The sequence below is a fragment of the Puma concolor genome, chromosome A1 (assembly GCF_028749965.1).
Source record: "Puma concolor isolate L17-30 chromosome A1, mPumCon1.1.hap2, whole genome shotgun sequence".
In the NCBI taxonomy this organism is placed as follows: Eukaryota; Metazoa; Chordata; class Mammalia; order Carnivora; family Felidae; genus Puma; species Puma concolor.
Window position 1 is genome coordinate 240,930,921 of NC_141667.1, and position 22,910 is coordinate 240,953,830.

At 41.3% G+C, this 22,910-nt stretch overlaps 1 protein-coding gene across 1 annotated transcript in view; it reads left to right on the plus strand.

Annotated features, from left to right (window-relative positions):
• CRYL1 (crystallin lambda 1) overlaps positions 1–22,910 on the plus strand; it is a 130,864-nt gene that overhangs the window by 74,661 nt on the left and 33,293 nt on the right. The gene's annotated exons all lie outside the window — the stretch shown is intronic.

Genomic DNA, 22,910 nt, shown 5'->3' on the forward strand with positions numbered 1-22,910 from the left:
TTGGGAAGGATTGTTTGTCAGCTAGTCGTTAAAAATAAACTGATCGCCCCTGTGCCTTAGTAATTCTATTTCTAGGGATGTGCACGATGTCATGCAGAGACTTCATCCCACGTTGCTACTGATAATGAAAAACAGGAAACACTCTGAATGGCTACAGATAGAGAAGTGGTGAAGGTCGGGCGCGTCTATCTGTGGGGCCCATGTGGCTCTTAGAGGCATTTATGAAATGTTAAGGCGGGGGGAATTGCTGGCCAGTATATACAGTAGGGACTATTTTTGTTAAAAAAAAACAGAAAGAAAGAAAGAATCCAAATCGTTTGTATGTAAGTTTGTATAAACTAGAAAAGAATTCAAAAGTCTTTTAACAGTGAAGGATGGATTGGAAGGGGTTGAAACCTCCCTTTCTACTTCTGATTTTGTTGCATAGTTTTGCATATGTTCTAAAAGGGTGGGATTGAACAGTTTTTTAAAAAGAGCTTTTGAGAGATTTCTACTGTAGCTTTGGTGGTAACTGCTGATAAAGTGGGTGCTGGTGAAAACTTCGGCCACAGACTTGCACCGGGCACGAGGCTGCTGTGGGAACTGGGTCCAAAGCTGCACCATTCAGCACGGCAGCCGCAGGCCCCACGTGATTCTCGAGTGCCTGACGCTCACCGGCCAGAAGCGAGATGTGTCGTCAAGTGTTAAGATCCCGGTGGATTTTACTTGCTATGGAGAAAAGAATGTAATATATCTCAATAATTTTTAATATCGGTTATACATTGAAATGGCAATATTCGCACATATGGAGGAAAATAAAATGTTATTAAAACTAAGTTCATGTATTTCTTTCTACTTTTTAAAGCCATGGCTTCTGGTAAATTAAGAATTGCGGACGCGACTCAAGTTCAATTTCTGTCGGGTAGCTGGTCTGGGGTTTGAGACCTCGGAGGGCTCCCTGGCCCGGAACTGGACCCGTCGTGGCTGGTACTCTCCTCCTTGGGTGGGCCTGCCCTCTCGGTTACTGTGTACATGAGCAAAACCTGTGTGCACTTGACCAGCTGTCCGCCCAGAGCAGCTGTTGTCATTCTGCCAGCACGTTTGCTCTCAAACTTCTGGGAGTATTCTGAGCGTGTGCTGTCTTATCTCATATCGAAAATGCTGTTGATTGTGAGATATCTTCTAATTTCAGAAACATCAGGGGAAAGGTGTGCAAATTAGAATAGATGGCATACGGTATTTTCTAACCCTTAACCTGTTTGCTGGTCAGGGTTTCTTCCTCTGGTTAATTAGTAAACGAATAAAACCATGTATTTTCTGTAACTTTTTGCAAAGACCTTTGGGGTTGATTGAATCTGTATTCAGGGTCTGGCTTTGGAGGCCGATGTCCTGGCTCACCTTTCACTTCTGCCACTTGTTACCTGGGTGGCCCGAGCCACCAGCTTGGACCACCTCTGTGTGCTTCAGTTTCATCCTCAGTGCAATGATAATAATAACTGTCCCCATGACCATCCGGCGGTCACGACAGTCGAGTGAGTAAATAAACGTGTGCCAAATGAGCTCATCTGTGTACGGCATTCGGAAAGGTGCCTGGCACAGAGTTGGCCCGGACACGTGGCCTCTCTTGCAGGCCCTTGAGGGGGGGGTGTGATCCCCGTTTTACAGACTAGGGAGCTCAGTTGACTGAGGTTGTATATTTAGTAAGTCATCCGTCGGTCAAGATTTATCTTCCGTTTTCGTATTTTTTTCCTGAGCTAAAAGTAAATTTCAGATTTCTGGTTAAGTAAAGGCCATAGTTCTAGTGACGTATTTTTGCATTGTCATCCTGAAATTGGCTGGATGTTGCGTTTCGTCTGAACTAATTTCCACATCAGCCAACCTCACAAATTTAGAGAGACCATTCGGAATAGCCCAAAGTTTTGTGGGTTGAGTTTTGAGAACTATTTTGGGTGCGGCAGGGGTCGTTTCAGGCCCAGGAGTCCAAAGAACACGCCTGGTCCTCCGTGTTAGAGCCCTGCGAGGAGACAAAACCACATTAGCATTTGAACAGGGAAAATTTAATAGAAGAAATTATTAACTAGTGATAGGGGATTACCTTCTAAGAGAGGATCAAAGAGAACATTAAAGAACACCCTTGGGCTGAGGGAGAATGCCAGGAAAGGAACAAACTTGGAATGTGTCCCCAGCTTAGGGCTGAGACGCAGACCTTGCTGGAGGTGTGGCTGTGGCCCAGCGGTTGAAGGACATGCTCTCATTCCCTGGGATGCCCTGGTCTATAGCTGGTCTGTAGCTGCAGGGGGAGGCTGGCAGACAGGAGTGGCGGAGGCTGGTTAGGCAGGAAATCTTGAGCGGGGACTGGGAGCAGGAAGCCTCTAGCCAGGGTGCCGGCAGGCTAAGGTGGAGAGCTGCAATCTTGCCGGAGGGTGAGCCACCCTGGATATTGTGCACACATCCCACTGGCAGCCTATGCGGGAAGAGCCAGAAGAAGGGGGAGCCCCCTGACCAGGCAGAGGAGCCCCTTCTCCCCAGAGTATTGCAGAGAAGGGCAAAGAAGTGTGGGTTTGCAGCAAAGGCAGCACATTGACAACGGCACGCCCCTTTTCATCTGCCTACCTTCTGTTGCTGTGGCTTCTTCCCCCACATCTGTTCTTTCCCAGAGCCCCTCACCTGTCCATCCTCCATGAGAATGGTTTTCCTGTCCTGGGTTACAGAAGAGGTTGTAGAAAGGCCATGGGGAGTGTGGGGTGGCACAGGGGAACGTAGCAGGAGAGTAGCTGGTTAAGAAGGCAAGGGGGCCCGGGATAGGAAGGACAGATCTTCTGAGAGGTAAATACGTCTACAGTGGTGAATTTTGAAGAGAAGAGAGGGAATAACATGTTGCGTCATGGGAGAGAGGCTGAGAGGTGAAGGCAAGGTGAGCAGGAAGTGTAACACACGTTTTTTAAACGGAGGGTGGGGAAGCGGGACAGGGAGAAGTCAGGAGGTGAATAGGCGGTGAGCTGCAGAAACCTTTCTTTGATGAAAACGGTACTCACATATGTGTGATGAGAAGTTTTCATTTTCAGTAGACCTCTTAGGGATATTTTAAATCCTATATATAGGTTGATTGGGATTCTCTTCAGCAGGAGTAACTCTAATTGATTCCCATACACGTCGATTCCCTTTGCTTAGAGCAGGGATGGAAACTTAAATCCTACAGGGGCCTGACTGGGGATGTGAGGGTGACTTGGTCAGGTTGAGCAGCAGTGAACTAATGACCCTTCCAAAAGGCCCAGTGGCACTCGTCCCCAGGAAGATCACCTGGTATTGGCTGGATCTCCCGATTTTTCACACTAGCCAACCAGGTGAGAAACCAGAAATTTTATTTCTAATTTTTAGATTGTGGCTCAAATTTTCTTAATCACGATGTGATTATGTGTGACCTGAGGTCACAGTGTGGTCTAAATATTTAATTCTTGTTTTGAGAGTTATAGTTCCCTTTGAGAACCTTTATATCTTCTTACCCACTTTTGTTTTTACTTCCTTCAAAGACTGTTTCTCTGTTCTCTGGGGTTGGTAGCACATTCTTGTTATATAATATATATATATAGCAAGATACAACAATATATATATAATGCTATATGTATATGTATATAATAGGTTGCTGTTTTGACCATGATGTAGGGAGTGTTAGTTTTATGTCTGGTCTTGATTACAAAAACACATTTTAGGTAGGAAGAGGATGTATAAGAAAGACGTGACAAACGTAACCCGTGTTACCGCCCAGAGAAACTTATGGTTCGTGTTTTGTTGTATCATATTCTAATCATTTTTCCAGATCTACATAACATGAGCAGTCACAAAAATGGAAGTACATGGTATATATTGTAAACTTCAGAAAATGTTCAGTTTCAAATGAGAATATGCACTGGAAAAAAAAAAAAGGCACAGCAATGGTTGGTCGTGGGAGTACGAGCATTTTACGTCCTTATTAATGTGTCCTATCTAAATCTTCTAACAATGACCCTACAACATTCTTTTGAAAAAATTAGTGTAAAGAATTCATTTTACTCTTTAGGCATGGTTTGGGAAGTAAAATATTTGTTTTTTAAAGGGGATGGTTTTTATCACTGCTCAGAAGACTAGCTCAGCCAGCACCCAGAGGGAGGATGCAAAGCCGGAGAGCAAACCGGGTCCGAATTGGGAGGGAAGAGGCTGCAGGCCCTGCTGACTCAGATAGCAAGACTGGCCTGCTCCGTGTGTCCCCTGCCGCCCGGACGCTCCCCCTCGGTGGCTGGAGCTAGGAAATATGTGCATGCTAACCCATACCTGCATAATACGTGCATGTACACACATACCTGTTTTCGTGCCTGTATGTGTCTCCCCATAGATGCGTATTAAAAAACAAAAACAAAACTCACAGGTTCATATGATCATGCCTCCGAAGTCCATCCGGCTAGCTCTACAGGGTTCATCCTAGCCTCCCCGTCTTTTTTATTTATCCTTTCTTTATTTGTACTTTGACAGTGAAACACTGGCTCTCATTATCTACGACGCATTTGTTTATTTGTTCAACCCTGTATGTTTCAAAACTGCTAACCCATACCTCTTGTGAAAAACAAACCTACCAGCTCCAGCACAGTGACTCTGCACAGTTCTTGTCTTTTTCTTTAAAGCTGTCAAGGGTGCCTGGATGGTTCAGTCAGTTAAGCATCTGACTTTGGCTCGGGTCTTGATCTCATGGCTTGTGGGTTCGAGCCCTGCGTTGGGCTCAGTGCTGACAGCTCAGAGCCTGGATCCTGCTTCGGATTCTGTCTCTGTCTCTCGCTGTCCTTCCCCTGCTTGTGCTCTCTCTCTTTCAAATATAAATAAACATTAAAAAACATTTTAAAGCAGGAAAAGCACCATTTTCCAAAGTCACTTAGGCCAGCTCCTTTCTTACCTACTCATCTCAGGGCAATCATGTAATTCATTTGTAAAATAGTTGGGTTCATTTGCCATAGCCTGAAATTCATTTTGGACTCCCCCATACCCTGGATGATTTTTTACAAAACAATTTCATTCAAAAAATTCATTCATTGGGGTGTACAGTGCTGTGGGTTTTGACCCATGTGTAGAGTTTTGTGTCTACCCCACAGCTTCTTCCAGAACAGTTCCATCACCCCAAATGACGTCATTTTATAGTCAAGGCTACAACTGACCTGTTTTCTATCCCTATGATTTCCCTCCCTCTTCTCCATGCCAAGATTTTGTAAATGAAATCATGTAATCTGTAACCTTTTGGGTTTGGCTTCTGTCCTTTAGCAAAATGGGTTTAAGTTTCAATTGTGTTGTTGTGTTGACCAGCAGACTTCTTTTTGTTGGTGAGGAGTAATCCATTGTAAGGTTGTACAGTGTTGTTTATCTGTTCATCAGTTGAAAGACAGCTGATTTGTTTCCACTTTGGGGTCATTTTTAATAAAGATACTATAAACCTCACATATAGGTTTTTGTATGCACATAAATTTTACTTCTGTTAGGTAAATAGATTGTGCACATGTATAAAATTTATAAGAAACTGCAAACCTGTTTTCCAAAATGACTGTAATTTTGCATTCCCACTAGCGCTAAGGAGGGTTCCAGGTGTTCTGACTCCTTGTCAGCACTTGGTATTGTCTTTTTCCTTTTCCATTCTAATCGAAACGTAGCAGTATGTCATTGTGGCTTTGATTTGCCTTTGCTTAGTCACTGATGGTGTTGAGGATCATTTCATGTTCTTGTTTTCCATCCATATCTTCCTTCACAAAGTATCTATTTAGATCTTTTGCCTATTTTTTAAAAGCTTCGGTTTTCTTATGTCAAGATTTGGGAGGTCTTTGTATATTCTGGATACAAGTTTTTTTCTCAGAAATATGATTTGCAGATATTTTCTCCTAGGTTGTAATTTATTGCTTCAGTTTTTTTGACAGTCCCACAGTGAAAGTTTTTAGTTTCAAAAAAATATTTTAGCATTTATTTTTGAGAGAGAGAGTGCACGCACGCACGCACAAGTTGGGCAGGGGCAGAGACAGGGAGACACAGAATCTGAAGTAGGCTCCAGGCTCTGAGCTGTCAGCACAGAGCCCGACGTGGGGTTTGAACCCACAAACTGAGATCATGACCTGAGCTGAAGTTGGATGCTCAACCGACTAAGCCACCCGGGTGCCCCTGACCTTCTAGAATTTTTGTTAGGATTTTGTTGAGTCAGTAGATCAAATTGAGGCAAAGTAGGAACACTGTTGAGTCTTCTAATTCATGAGTGTGGTATATCACTCCATTTTATTCATATCTTCTTTGGTTTATTTTGTCAGCGTTTTATAGTTTTTGTCATACAGATACTTCATGTATGTTGTTAGATTTATGGCTAAGTAATTCTTTTTTGTGTGCTATTGTAAGCGATATTTAATTTTTTAAAAAATTTCAATTCTTTATTGCTACTGTATAAAAACTGATTTTTTAAACGTTGACTTGATTGATCTATATCCTACTATGTTGCTGAGCTCATTTACTAGTTTTAGGAGCTTTTTATAGATTCTTTGGGATCTCCCATGTAAACATTCATGTGTAACTTACGGACAGTTTCATTTCTTCAATCTCTATGCCTTTTATGTCTTTTTCTTGCCTTGTTACACTGGCTGGGCCTGCCAATGTGATGTGGAATGGTGGCAAGAAGCGGTGAGAAAAGACATTCTTGCCTTCTTGATCTTAAGATCTTACCATTAAGTATGTTGCTACTGTAGGATTTTGTAGTTTCCCTTTTGTATGTTAAAGAAGCTTTCTTCTATTCATAATTTGCTGAGAAGTTTCTTTCTTGTTTTTTTTAGTGTCAATAATGGATGTTGAATTTTGTCAGATTTTTTTCCTACATCTTCTACATGATCACCTACGTTTTATTTGTTCTGTTTTACTAGTTTGTGTCTTTCAAATGGTTAGTCCATTTGATCTAAGTATAAGGATTTCTTGGCATTAAGAATTGTTTATAATATTCTTTTACTGTTCTTCTAATGACTGTAGGACCCGTAGTGATGTACCCTCTTTCATCTGTGATACTGGAAATTTGTGTATTCTCTCTGTTTTTTCAGTTGGTTAGTCAGCCTTGAAGTTTATCAATTCTATTTTTTTTCCAAAAAAATACCTAGCTTTGATTACATTGATTTTCTTTATTGTTTTTCTGTTTTCAATTTCATTGATTTCTCCTCCTATTTTTATTATTTCTCTCCTTCTACTTTCTTTGGATTTAATTTGCTCTTATTCTACTGTCTTTTTTTTTTTTAACGTTTATTTATTCTTGAGACAGAGACAGAGCGTGAACAGGGGAAGGGCCAAGACAGAGGGAGACACAGAATCTGAAACAGGCTCTGAGCTGTCAGCACAGAGCCCGACGCCGGGCTCAAACCCATGAACTGTGAGATCATGACCTGAGCCAAAGTCAGATGCTTAACCGACTGAGCCACTCAGGCACTCCTCTTATTCTACTGTCTTAAGGTAGAGACTTGGATTAAAGTTTTGAAACCTTTCTTCTTTATAAATGTAAACTTTTTCTGCTATAAATTTTACTCTCAGCTCTGCTTTAGTTGAATCTAATGAATTTCAAATATTGGATTTTCATTTTCAACAAATATGAAATATTTTCCAATTCCTCATGAGAATTCTGCTTCAATGTATGGATTATTTAGAAGTACTTGTTTAATTCCCAAACATCTGAGACATTTCCCATATATTCTTCTGTTATTGATTTCTACTTTGCTTCAACTATGGTCAGAGACCATATTTGTATGACTTTTATTCTTTTAAATTTAATATTTGTTTCATGGCCCAAAATATGATCTATCTTGGTGAATACTCCATGTGAATCAGAAAAAAAGTATATATTCTGCTGTTTTGTAGGTGGATTGGTCTGTAAAAGTCAAGTAGATCAAGTGGATTGATAATATTATTCAGGTCTGCTAAAACCTTATTGATTTTCTGTCTACTTGTTCTGAGAGCGAACTATTGAGGTCTCCAGTAACAATTGTGCATTTGTCTACATTTCCTTTCAGTTTTTACCTCATGTATTTTGTAGCTCTGTTCTTTTTTAAAATATTTTTTTTCAACGTTTATTTATTTTTGGGACAGAGAGAGACAGAGCATGAACGGGGAGGGGCAGAGAGAGAGGGAGACACAGAATCGGAAACAGGCTCCAGGCTCTGAGCCATCAGCCCAGAGCCCGACGCGGGGCTCGAACTCGCGGACCGCGAGATCGTGACCTGGCTGAAGTCGGACGCTTAACCGACTACGCCACCCAGGCGCCCCTGTAGCTCTGTTCTTAAGTACGTAAACATTTAGGATTGTTATATTTTCTTGAAACATTGACCTCTTTATCATTATAAATTGCCTAACCTTTATCCCGGATAGTATTTCTTGTTGTTAGATCTGCTTTTCTGGATATTAATAAATACCAGTTTCTTTCATTAGTGTTTGCAGGAGATAGGTTTCCTTCTTTTATTTTTAGGCTATCTAAGTATATATATTTAAAGTAGCTTCTGGATATCTTAGAGTTGGGCCTTGCTTTTTAATCCAATCTGACAGTCTCTGACTTTTAATTGGTGTGTTTAGACCATTCACATGTAATGTGATTGCTAATACAGGTGACTTAAAATATTCTGTTTTCTTTGCTGTTTTCTTCCACTTGTTATTTTTTTATTTTTCCTGTTCTTGTGTTAAGTGAATATTTCTTTGATTCTATTTCATCTCCATTATTGATTTATTACTTATAGTGGCCATAGGGTTTAAGCCTTTAATCAAAGGCTACCTTTTAATATTATTATGTTGCTTCACATTCCTTGTACAATTATTAGCCTACCTTTACTTTTACATGCTCATTTATAGTGCATTGCTAGGACTTCCAGGCTTGGAAGTTGCCATTCTATCCTAACAAGTAAAAAGCTGAACAGACTGAAAAATCAACATTCTTCTTGGATCTATAAGAGAAAGGAAAGCTCAGGGAAAACTGCAGCCCTCAAAATTGGAGAAACAGACAAATACAGGGATTCGTGGCTTACGAGCAGAGACTCATGAGCAGAAACCACCATGTGAACCATGCTGAAATGGAAAAAAAAACTGTATTTGCCAATTGCTGGTGGCTTAGTGTGGAGAACTCTGAGAGTTAAAAAGTCCAGGGAGATCTGGTCATAGAGAGCCCCCACAATTACATGAGATTTACCTTCAGGAGCTCAACTAGCTTCTTACAGTAAATAGAGGAGAAAAATATCCTGGGACTTCTGGAAGGAGGATGGGGAAAGGAATGATTTCAGAATAAGCCAGAGTACTCTGTTCTTAACAATTCCTGCTCTCAGGAAACTTATTAACCAGAGCCTGATCTGCTGGGGTTATCAGAGCCTAATTTTACATCTAAAGATACACATAGATTAACAGTAAATGGATGGAGAAAAATGTACCATGCTAACACTAATCAAAAGAAAGCAGGAGTAGCTATATTAATTTCAGATAGAGCAGATTTCTCAGCAGGGCAAATTGTTAGGGATAGAGTGGGCATAACATAGTGATAAAGGGGTCATTTCTCTAAGAAGATGTGCAATTCTTAGTATGTATGTGCCTAACAACAGAGTGTCAAATTATATGAGACAAAAACTGCTAGAACTCCAAGGAGAAATAGATGCACTACTGTAGTTAGAGTCTTGAACACTTATCTCTCAGAAATGCACGGATGCAGCAGGCAGAAAATCAGTAAGGATGTAGTTGAACTCACAACGCCACGATCAACTGGGTATAATTGACATCTGTAGACTGCTTCATCTAACAACAGTAGGATACACATGTTTCTCAAGCTCACATGGAAAATTCGTCAGGGCAGACCACATGATGGGCCAGAAAACACACTTTAACACAAGTAAAAGAATAGAAACCATGGAATGTCTGCTGTCATATCACAGTGAAATTAAACGAGAAATCAGTAACAGAAAGATAACTGGAAAATCCCTAAATACATGGAGATTAAACAGTATGTTTCTAAATAACACATTGATCCAGGAAGAAATTTCAAGGGAAATTTTGAAATATTTTGAACCGGGGTGCCTGGGTGGCGCAGTCAGTTGAGCATCCAACTTAGGCCCAGGTCGTGACCTTGAATTCTGTGAGTTTGAGCTCACATTGGGCTCATTGTTGTCATCCTGTCAGCACAGAGCCCACTTCAGATCATCTGTCCCTCTCTCTCTGCCCCTCCCCCGCTTATGCGTGGTCTCTCTCTCTCTCTCTCTCTCTCAAAAAATAAAACATTAAAAAAGTATTTTGAACAAAATGAAAATGAAAACACAACTTATTAAAATTTGTGGGGGCCACCTGGGTGGCTTAGTCAGTTTGGCTCAGGTCATGATCTCATTGTAAGTTCAAGCCACCCATTGGGTTCTGTGCTGACAGTGTGGAGCCTGCTTGAGATTTTTTCTTTCTCTTTCTTCTCTCCCATGCACACTTGCTTGCACTCTCTCTCCCCCTCAAAATAAATAAACTTTAAAAAAAAATATGTGGTATGCAGTGAAAGCAGTGATCAGAGGGAAATTTATAGCACTGAATGCATGTATTAGAAAAGGAGAAATATCTAAAATCAATAAGTTTTCACCTTAAGAAACTAGAAGAAATAGATACAATTAAATCCAAAATAAGCAGAAGAAAAGAAATAATAATTAGAGCAGAAATCAATGAAAATGAAAATAGGAAGTCCACAGAGAAAATCAACAAAACCAAAAGCTGTTTCTTTGAAAAGACCAGTAAAATTGATATCCCTCTAGCTGGCTAACTAAGGAAAAACAGAAAGAGGACACAAATTGCTAATATCAGAAATGAAAGAGATCTGTAGATCATATGGACATTAAAATGGATAATGAATGGGGCGCCTGGGTGGCGCAGTCGGTTAAGCATCCGACTTCAGCCAGGTCACGATCTCGCGGTTCGTGAGTTCGAGCCCCGCGTCGGGCTCTGGGCTGATGGCTCAGAGCCTGGAGCCTGTTTCCGATTCTGTGTCTCCCTCTCTCTCTGCCCCTCCCCCGTTCATGCTCTCTCTCTGTCCCAAAAATAAATAAAAAACGTTGAAAAAAAATTTTTTTTAAAAATGGATAATGAAGGAATACCGTGAACAGCTCTATTCCCACAAACCAGAAAACTTAGGTGAAATGGACCAATTACTTGGAAGACAAAAGTCTGCCAAAACTCACACAAGAAGAAATAGATGATCTGAATAAGCCTATGTATGATAAAGAAATAATTGATAATCTTCTTAAAAAGAAACACCAGGCTGAGGTGGTTTCACTGGTGAATTCTACCAACCATTTGGGGAGGAAAGTGTATCAGTTCTTTATAACCTCAGGAGACAGAAGCAGAGGGAAGACTTCCCAACTCATTCTGAGAGGCCAGCATTACCACAATATCAAAACTAGATGAAGACATTACAATAAAAGGAAAGTATAGACCAATACTTCTCATGAACATAGATACAAAAATCTACAATACAAAAAGTCAACAAATCAAATTCGAAAAGGTAGAAAAAGAATTATTTGAATTATTTACCATGACCGAGTGGGATTTATCCCACACACTCAAGGCTTATTCAATATTTGAAAATCAATTAGTGCATTTCATTACAATGCATTGTAAATTTTTTGGATTTTTTTTTTTTTTTTTTTTTTTTTTTTTGCTTTGGCTATTCAGTTATACTTCAGAGGAATTGAAAACAAGAAAACATTTTTTTATCTTATTTATTCCATTTCCACTGTTCTTCATTTCTTTGTGTGGATCCAGTTTTCTGTCTGGTTTCTTCTGTTCCTTCTGTCTACAGACTTTTCATAAGACTAGGTCTTATGGGAATGAATTCCCTGAGTTGTTTTCTCAGTAAAGTTTTTTTTTCCTTCTTTTTTGAAAGATAATTTTACTGGGTATAGAACTCTAGGTTGACAGGTTTTTTTCTTTCAGCACTTAAAGATGTTACTCCATTATCTTGTATTTTGCTTGATCTCTCACAAAGTCTTGCAATTTTACCTTTGTTCTTGTGTGTATTATGTAACTTTCTTCTGACTACCTTCAGTATTTTTGTCTTCAGTAAGTTTAGCAATTTGAATATCATATATCTAGATTTGTAGGAGTTTTAGGGTAAGGAGGTTTATTTATCCTGCAGCATGTTTTCTGAGCTTCTTGGTCATATGACTTAGTGATTTTTATTAGTTTTGGAATAGTCTCAGCCATCGTTTCTTTCATATTTTTTTCCTGTCTCTTCTGGGATTCCAGTTACACAAGTGTTCCATCATTTGATATTTTTCCTACAGGCCTTGGATGCTCTGTATGTTCTTCTCAGTGTTTTTGTTCTTTGTTTCTTCATTTTGGATAATTTCCTTTGACTCATCTTTAAGTTCACTGATTCTTTCCTCAGCTGTTTTGAGTCTCCTGATGAACTGGTCAAAGATGTTCTCTGTTACTCTTTCATTTTTTAATATTCTCTTTGGTACTTTTTTAAAATCGTTTCCAATCGATCTGCTAAAAATTACCCATGTGATTTCATACTTTCCATTAGAGCTCTTAACATATTAATTGTAGTTACTTTAAATTCACTGTCAGTTCGTGACACCATCTGAATCACTTTGGAGTCCGGTCCTGATGATCACTTTGTCTCTTAGGTGTGTACTTTTTTGTATGCTTCACAATGATTTGTTTTTGAAAGCCAGACGTCTTGAGTAGGAGAGTATTACTGAGGTAAACAGTTTTTACGCCTGGGATTTGGCATGCGTTTTCTTCTGTGAGGTTTTTACAGTGGGGATTTGAGTTAATGTACTTAGGAGTTGGTCAAGGTTTAGGTTTGTAATTGCTGTGGTCATTCTTGGTGCACTACAGTTTCAAATTCTTCCAGTAATACCTTGTGAATAAAACCAAGACTGGTTGGCCAGAAGTTTTTTCCCCCTTCAATATCTTCACCTTCAGCTTTCAGTCTTCCTTTGCACGCCCTCAGAGAGGATCTCTTTCCATATTCCCATTCGGTCCCTCTCCCAGAAGTGTTCTCCTGTTACTTGTTACCTTACACTTGTCAGCCTGGTGATGGGAGCAGTGAAGGGGCTTTTCTTGTAGTTCAGGTCAGACCTTAGTCTTAGGCAGGCACTGTGTCCCTGGGAGCTTAGGGATGTGGCTTCCGTAGTGCCCTTAGCTCTCTCCCAGCATCTCTGCCTGCTGGTCCCCTAGGGATAAGGGTTTTTATTTCAGTTCCCTCCCTGCAATTACGATGGGTTTTCAGCAATGGTAGGTTTTTGTGCTGTTGTCTCCAGTCACTTAAGTGAGTTGAAATGTATTTGTATTCACATATTGAACAAGTCATTTGTCAGATCACAGTTGTTTCTAATGATTTCCCTTAGATTTTTCCTATGGACATTTGAACTTTGAGAACTTTATATCTACTGGTTGTAGTCCTAAGTGGATTGGAAAGTGAATGGGTCTCATCATGCACTAGTAGACTTGTCTGTCAGCTCTCCTTCACAGGAGTAAGCCTATCCATCTGTTCTTAAATCTTTTTGGCATAAATATGGACTTAAATGATTGCTAAAATTTCCAAAAGCTGGATTATAAAATCGTTTTGCCACAAAGGAAGGACTTTTTGTTTGTTTGTTTTTATTATTTAGTAAGTAATATTTAGCTGTCCTATCACAGGAGTAACAAGGAATTTTCCTGATTCTGGATTAAACCGTGGGTAGATGTGCAGACTTTATCATCCAGTTAGTTGGTCCTATCTTTGAGCTGGCTTCTTAAAGGTGTTTAACCAGCCAAGAATATTGTCTAAGTTAATGCAATAGTGAGACACAAGAAGCTATATGCTACGTTGCTTTGAAGCTATATACAGGGTTAGAATGGCTGTTTTCTTATACCAAAACTGGTAAATCTTTTTTTTTTTTTAAACAATCCTTAGTGGGCTAGTTTGAGTGACATAGAGAGCAGTAAAATGAGAGGAAGAGACTCCCTCTGCTTGGTACTCGCACTGTCCTTGTATTCATTTGGATGAAGAGGAGAATCTTCTTCCTTGAGGGAAGTGGAGAGAGCAGAAAGGGTAAAACTAGCCAGACCAGCAGATCACCTGATGACCAGTAGGGTGACAAAAGCTGCTGACAGCTCGTCCTTATGCACAGTTCTTAAAATAGGGTTCATTCTTTTTTAGTTTAAACTAAAAGGCTATGACTCATGGCTTCAGTCATGGGTTTATTTTGTTGCTGTCTTTTTTTTTTTTTAATCGGGAAGGATTGCGACTTTGTTACAATCTAAATTTTTTTTTTGTTAATGTTTATTTCTGAAGGAGAGAGAGAGTGTGAGTGGCGGGGGTGGGGGCAGAGAGAGAGGGAGACAGAGAATCTGAAGCAGGCTTCAGGCTCTGAGCTGTCAGCACAGAGCCCGACGCGGGGCTAGAACCCACAAACCACGAGATCATGACCTGAGCCGAAGTCGGATGCTCAACTGACTGAGCCACCCAGGCGCCCCTCAACTTTGTTAATCTAGAGACTCTGACTAAACACATACCTGTTGGTAGGGTGTGTGTTCTCATTAACTGTTTTACCAAGATGAGTTTTGCATTGATTAGAGTCTTTAATTTGGGGATAGTTTGTGCTTCAAAATCTTCAGTTGGAAGAGAACTTTTCCTTTCTTAGCACATGGGGCTCTGCACTGACAGCATGGAGCCTGCTTGGGATTCTCTCTCTCCCTCTCTCTCTCTGCCCCTTCCTCACTCATACTCTCTCTCAAAATAAATAAATAAACATTTAAAAATAAAAGTCTTCATTGTATTTTTCAGTTGTTGAATTTCCATTTGATTCTTTTTATAGTTTCTAGTTATATGCTAAAAATTTTCATTATCTTTTCATTCTTAAACATATTAATAATAGTTATTTCAAAGTTGATGTCTGATAACACCATGCTCTGGATATCCTATGGGTCTATTCCTAAAGTCTGTTTTTTCTCTTGATTTTCAATCAGGTCTTTGGTGCTACCTGTTTCATTTCTGTGTTTGAGTGTGAGACATTGCTTACAAACAATCAAGGCTCTGGTTATGCTTTTGTCCTTCAGAGAAGCCAGGAGCTCATGCCTTTAATTTAATCATGGGCTGAGATGAGTGGAGACATATGAGGACTGGTCACTGTTACTCTAGGGTATAGCCCTTGAGGGTCTCGGCTAGAACCTAGAGCAGTTACCAGGCCCTGAGCTCCAGTTTTCTCTCAACAATCTGCATCTGCCAGAAACTGTGATTGGTGTTTCCGCCCTCTTGTCTGTGCTTTTGAAATAAGCAATTGCCTTGAGGATAAAAGAGGAGCCATATACATAAGGCTGATGTCTCCAAGTTTCCCTACGACCCTATGTCGGCCCTGCTGTTCTTCACTGTTTCAGACAGATTCTTTTTTGTATGTTTTCAGCTTTTTTAGTTGTTCTCAGCAGGGTTGTCCATAACAATCTAGTGTACCATTCCTGAAAGTGGAATGCTCTCTACAAGTAGTTTGTTCTTACAGCTCCTTCTGTGCCCAGTGGTAGGCCCTGGGGTATGGTTGGCAAATAAGACCTTTGGAGATCACATAAAAACATTTTTATGTTCCTTCTGTTGTTACCAATGTTTCCCCTCCACTGATTGTACTTAAGAGCAGTTTGTGGTGGGGCGCCTGGGTGACTCAGTCAGATAAGCGTCCGACTCCGGCTCAGGTCATGATCTCGCAGTTTGTGAGTTCGAGCCCTGTGTCGGGCTCTGTGCTGACGGCTCGGAGCCTGGACCCTACTTTGGATTCTGTGTCTCCCCCTCTCTCTGTTCCTTCCCCGCTTGAACTTTGACTCTCTCTTTCTCAAAAATAAAGATTTAAAAAATTTTATAAAAAAAAAATTTTAAAAAAGAGAGCAGTTTGTGGTACTGGATTAGTATTCCTATTTGACCAGTAGCATCTGTAATCCTCAAATCTGACCAGGTGGGTGTGGCCTTCTGGCTTGGTGCCGTATCGTCATTTTGCTTACTTTTGTTACAGTGCGTATTATCTGCTCTGTTGTAGCTACTTGCATGGATATCTATCTTTTTTTAGTTTATTTTTTTGAGAGAGACCACGACAGCGCGAGTGGGGGAGGGACACAGACAGAGGTGGAGGGAAAGAATCCCAAGCAGTCTCAGCGGTGCCGTCAGAGCAGAGCCCGACATGGGGCTAGAACCCATGAAACTGTGAGACCATGACCTGAGCTGAGACCAGGAGTCAGAGGCTCCGCTGGCTGAGCCACCCAGGTGCCCCGTGGGTGTCTGTCTTCCTATCTGCTTCTTAAAACATGTGCTTCTTGAAAAGCAGGGACTATATCTTATTCTGAGTGGGAAAGTTCCTTGCATAAACTAGTTCCTCGTCAGAAATGTCTTTTAATTCAGATGTTAATGCTAACATTTAGTAACTTGTCAGCCAGTGTTCGACTTCCATCTTCTCAGCGTTCCCTCAATTGATCCACTTTGTGTAGTAGCCTTCTTCAAGATTCCAGAAGACCAGCACACAATACCTATACCAAGAGGAGCTTCTGTGGGATGTGGCATAATGTTAAGGTTTATACTGTAAATTAAATGGGAGTCATTGCACTAGATACCGGTGACAGAATTTTTTCTACTAAAAAAAATTCTAGAGGGGTGTCTGGGTGGCTCAGTTGGTTGAGCGTCCAACTCTTGATTTCGGCTCAGGTCGTGATCCCAGGCTAAGGGGATCGAGCCCCACATCGGACTCTGCTGAGCGTGGAGCCTGCTTAAGATTCTCTCTCTCTCCTCTCTCGCTTTCACTCGCTCTCGTTCTCCCCGCCCCTCTTCCTCTGCCCCTCTTCCCTGCTTGTGTTCTCTCTCTCAAATTAAAAAAAAAAACGAAAAATTAAAAAAATACTGGAGGTTGTTTTTATCATGGAGTACTATCCGTGGGATTAGCAACATGACTCGTAGCTGAGTAACGGGCGGGGCATTAGCAGCAGCAGCATCCGCTTATGCAACATGCAACACGTCGCAGTAGCTGCGAGTCCATCCATCACATGTTATACGGAAAGGAGACAGAGCTGTTCACCCTCAGGGCTTCATGCTGTTGCAGAAATTGGGGAAGAAGGACAGGGAAACACTGCCCGGACTTTCAACGGAGTGTTTTCCTCAGTCAGAAAAATGCTTAGTAAAAAAGGACAGAGTTTCAGTCCATGGCAGATAGGCGTCTGTTTTGAACGTGTAGGTCCAGAAATGGCCAGGATTACCACATCGGCTGCCAGAAGGCAGGGAGGTGCCTGATGTTTGTTCCTTCAGCCTTTAGACATTTCCTCTAAAATAGTGTAATGATAATATATGTATTCAGTGAGCTTGGGTAGGCATTGTATTAAATCGACTACTATGTCACAGAAGTTTTCGTTAGTTAATTCATCGATTCAACAAATGTTTCCTGGGGCGCCTGGGTGGCGCAGTCGGTTAAGCGTCCGACTTCAGCCAGGTCACGATCTCGCGGTCCGCGAGTTCGAGCCCCGCGTCGGGCTCTGGGCTGATGGCTCGGAGCCTGGAGCCTGTTTCCGATTCTGTGTCTCCCTCTCTCTCTGCCCCTCCCCCGTTCATGCTCTGTCTCTCTCTGTCCCAAAAATAAATTAAAAAAAGTTCAAAAAAAACAAAAAACAAAAAAAAACACAAATGTTTCCTGAATACCTGCTATTTGTCACACATTGTTCTTGGAGCTGGGAATACAACAACAAACTGAAAAAAATTCTTGCTTTTTTGCTTTGAATTCTGTTTTACAGTATTGTTGTTTGTTTAAATGTAGCCATTTCCTTTTCTTTTAATATTTTTCTTTTTTTAATGTTTATTGATTTTTGAGAGAGCACAAGTGGGGGAGGGACAGAAAGAGAAGGGGGGACAGAGGATCCGAAGCAGGCTCCACGCTGACAGCAGAGAGCCCGACATGGGGTTTGAACCCACGAACCATGAGATCGTGACCTGAGCTGAAGTCAGATGCTCAACCAACTGAGCCACGCAGGCTCCCCAATGCTAGGAGTCTTTTTAAAGAACTAATGGTTCTTTATTTGCCTTATATTCTATTTTATTGGTTTCTGCTATGTTCTGCTATCGTCTTTTAATTTTTCTTTGGATTTATTGTGTTCTATTTTGGCTTCTTAAATTGGATGCTTGGCTTGTTAATATTTTGGGCTTTCTTTTATTAAAAAAGATTTGAAGGATAAATAAGAACTGTTTTAATTACACCTACAAATTTTGACTTTTTGGTTTATCCTCTGGACAGATGGAGTCCAAATATGGATAGCTGTTGCCTTGATGATGCTGTTCCCGTTGAGAGTATTATAAAATTATTTTATAGTCAAACATATACGTGGTTGCAAATGAAACTAGTTTATGATACTATAAAACCTGAGTTTTCAAAAATGAGAATGTTTTCATAAAACAATGGTTGTCATCCAACAAAATATGTTGAGTGCAATTTGTTTCACTCACTGCAATAACAAAGGGTTTGGGCTGAAAATACATAGTCCAGTTATTATTAGCAAAAGCATTGTGTTTAAATTTCTATGTTTCCCCCCTGCCCCCAAACCTCACAAATAGACCTCTCCCTGTCCTCTGCTGCTTTGAGAAGTGCTGCTTTATAAAGAGAGATCACTGGTGGAAATGCATTACACATGCGTCTGACACAGAGGCAAAAAGAAAGTCATGTAAAAAGGTAATACACGTAGTCTTCTCGAATTTGTCACCTGGAATTCAAACACAGTCCTCCCTGGTAACAAATGGTCTCAGTGATTGATGTGATAGCCTTCACATCAACTTACTTGTTTTTTATTTGTCTTAAAAATTCATGCCTATGCCTTGCTTAATCCTTCTCCAGTTTTGTGTTTAATGCTCTTCCCAGCACTTTGTATTAAAACTCCCAAGTCTTCCTCATGAGAACTATTAGAAATGCACTGTCTGCTAATTGCAGGCTTAAAAAAAGTAATTTTAATTGTAATTTTTTCCTGGCAGGCATTCTAACCCAATTCTAAATAAATGATTTCATAAAAGGTCCCAGAAATAACCTTGGAATGAGGGTGGGAATAGACTCATCATCGGGACAGCAAGTGGTGCAGGTGCCATTTCAGCCTCTTCTCTGTCCCCTGTGTTTACCCGTAGAAAGGGCTGCTGTTTAAAGCAAACAACAGGGGTGCCTGGGTGGCTCAGTGGGGAAAGCTTCCGACTTGGGCTCAGGTCATGGTCTCACGGCTCCTGGGTTCGAGCCCCGCGTCGGGCTCTGTGCCGACAGCTCAGATCCTGGAGCCTGCTTCCCGTTCTGTGTCTCCTCTCTCTCTGCCCCTCCCTTGCTTGCAGTCTGTCCCTCACTCTCTGTCTCTCAAAAATAAACAGATGTAAAGCAAACAATCCAGGTAACCTTAACACCTAATCCCCAGGAAGTAATGTTCCTAAATCTGTGGCCTACACTGGTTTTTACCTTGGAAAGGTCTCTCTAGAGTGGATACAGTTTGTTCCAGATTACCGTGGAACTCTGTTTAGGATTTGTAATATGCTTTAAAAATGTTTTTTATTTTTATTTCAAGGAAAAGAACGAGCCTCTGGTTAGGGCTTAGTGCAGTTTATGGCCTGTGGCAATAAAACTTGACAAGATACAATTAGTGCTAACAGATTTTATAATGTGGATCACTTCCATCTTTAGTTTGAGAGAGAATTTCCTTCTGCCATGGTTGAAGTGAGGTTTTAGCTCACCTTTTTCTTGCCATGTCCTTCCGCTACAATTGGCTAAGAGGCCTTCTTTGCATGTAAAATATTCTGAGTGCTAAAGTCTTCTAATATAGTTTTGCTTTCTTTCTGGAAGGCACATTGAAGATTGCTTCCAAATGTTTTGCGTTAACAAATGTAGATTTTCTAGCAACAGGACGCCTATCTAAAATGCCTGAACTGATTTAAAAAAAAAAAAATGAAATTTCATTTTCCCCATGAAAATATTTGTTTTGGAAGATGTGTACTGTTGCACAGCGAGTGAGTAAACTTCGGAAGTGAGTTCCTAGGTAGGACTCCCTTTGCCTGGGAATTATCCAATGCTCTGACTTGCCATGGCCATGTTGCCTTTCTAGAACATTCCTAATGAGTTGAATGCTGTCACAGGTAACTCTAATCACAAAACACCAAAGTCTATACGTGATCTGTCCTTTAAAATATAAGTAAGTTAGAGAGAATTAAAAGTTATGCCTATAATAATACCCACATCCAGTTTCTTGCTTTCAAGAAGACAAGGGAAAAAGGAGTGTTTAAACTTAACCTCACTTTTTAACTATTTGATACTTCCTGAGATGAGTAAACTTCTGATGTACCAGGAAAGGTTGTGATTCTTGGGAAGTTACGCTGTGCTCTCTTCACTTGTCCCCAGAGTTTGGTTTTGTTTGCTGAAACCTGAGCATAGTGGTTGTGCGAGAATAGCATTTATTTTGTGTTGTGCGTGAGAATATCATTTATTATGTGTTGTGTCTCCCTCCCGCTTCAAAACAAACAAAACACAAACATAATAATCATTGCTTCCAAAATGCTGTCAGAGTTTAATTAAGCAAAGTCAAGCTCATTACTTTGAATAGTGACAGAATGTTTGCTAACACTTCCCATTTTCTCTAGAAAGGACCCCTGAAAACCACCACTGAGTTCAGAAGGCAAGGCTGGATTCTCACCTGGTCCCATTGCTATGGTTTAGAGAGAGTGAGGCCGCGTTGCAGCTGGGTTCTCAGTTGTCTCATTGTTTGGGACTTTTCTCTGCCCTTCCTCCCAGCCCCTTTAGGGCAAAGAGAATGACCGTTGCCTCTCTTAGCTTTGCAGTCAACCACAAGTGACGATTAATCCTGATTAGTAGCGTTTCATACTCTTTCTCGGGCAAGGAGTATCGGCTCCCCAGTGAATAGCAAGGAAAGGAACTCAAGGCTTGACACGGACAGAGGCAGTATAACCCTGGCCCAGCAAATTGAGCCCAGTTGCTGCTATCATCATCAACAACAGCAAAACTTCAAGCAAATGTGCCGTTAAAAACCCTTGCATAATTGGAGCAGGTTTGGGTTTCCTCTGGTTCAAGTTTTCTTGCCTCTTTGATAATCAGACGATCTGAAGAAGGCATAGCATTTCAGGGGCGAATCTGTGTGACAGACTCACAATAAGGCTGTTCACAAGGACTCTTTTATTAGCTTAAACAGTATCTGCATCATTCTTAGTCTCTGGCTTTACTACAAGGCTCCATTTAAACTTAACCCAACTTGCAGACTTAACTGATCCAGGAATTACTCAATACAACCAGCCAGCTACTGTAGCTTTTTTCCCCTTTGTGATAAGGGGATTTAATACAATGGGCTTTACAGTTCTTAAATGACTCCATTTTTTTCCTTGTCTTTGAGATGTGGCGCTTACATGACCTTTTGTTCTTAATAAAAATTTCACATGGTTTGATTATATTTTTTAAAAGTATAAACAAACACAATGTTGACTCCCTACCCTCAGAGTAAAACTTTTTAAACTTTGTAGATGATTACAGAAACGGAATTCGGGTCATAATATTTACACAGCTGATTTCAATATACTATTAGATTTCATGATTAATGATTCAATATTACTAAGTCAAACCTGAAAACCTTTATTTTTGAGGGGTGATTCTCCTATAATTCCCAGTGGCCCTTCAGCATCGCACGTTCGCCTTCACGCACCTCTGGTCGCCTGCTGGTGTTTATACCGTTTCTGCTACCACGATGCCGCTACACTAATCAGGGCATCCTTGGTGGGTCCCTGCGTAGCTCGGGGAGGAGGGGAGGACAGGGCTCTGACATCGGGCTGGAGAGAGTCTTGAGGGTGTGTTTGGTAGACACACTGAGAGTACAGAAGACCTACACCCCGAGTAGTGGGTCTCAGACTTCAGCAGGAACAAAAATCATCAGAATGTTTGATTAAAATGCAGATATCAGGACCCTACCCTCTTGAGGGCCTGAGAATTTGCATTTTTATTAAATTTTTTTTTCAACGTTTATTCATTTTTGGGACAGAGAGAGACAGAGCATGAACGGGCGAGGGGCAGAGAGAGAGGGAGACACAGAATCGGAAACAGGCTCCAGGCTCTGAGCCATCAGCCCAGAGCCCGACGCGGGGCTCGAACTCCCGGACCGCGAGATCGTGACCTGGCTGAAGTCGGACGCTTAACCGACTGCGCCACCCAGGCGCCCCGAGAATTTGCATTTTTAACAAGCACCCAGTTTATTCTGATGCTGATGGTTACCGGACCATACTGAGGCCATGGTCCTGTAAATTCTCCAGGGAACCTTGGGAGTTCTTGATGCCTCCCCTGCAGGGCCTGTGGCCTCCGGGTAAGCCGGGACCCGTCTTGGGCAGGAGCGACCGCTGTGTGATTTCCCAGAGGAGTCGGTGGCAGGAGGGAACGGGTGGGAGCAGCCCGAGTGTCCTCTCCCCTTCCGCTTCCATCCGCAGCAGGGCGGTATCCGCCGAGTTCCCAGGAACAGGCCTCACCTGTGGCCCCACACTTGGCTGTTTGAGAATGTCCTCTCACTCCAGCCGGCTCTGCACGATTAGGATTTCAGAGTGGTGTTATCTGCAGTACTTAATCCAAATTTGCTTCTCTGTCCTCCTCCCACACCCCATTAAAGTAATTTTAGATTTGTAGAAACAAAGGTCCTTTTCAAAAGGATTTCCAATTAGAAATGAATTCTCAAGAAGCTCTTCGGGAATTATGGATGTAACGTGTTTGTTCGTTTCACGAAGATAAGGTTTTTCCTTGAAGATAAGTTGCTCTGATGGTCAGAACAGATAGGGAAAATAAGTGGTGATGACTGCTGTGGATGTTTGGAGCGCCTCTCTGGAGGTGCTGTTCTGTGTTCTGTCGTGGAGTCAATCAACCCCCATGTGCTCGGCAGACTTTTTTATCCTGCGA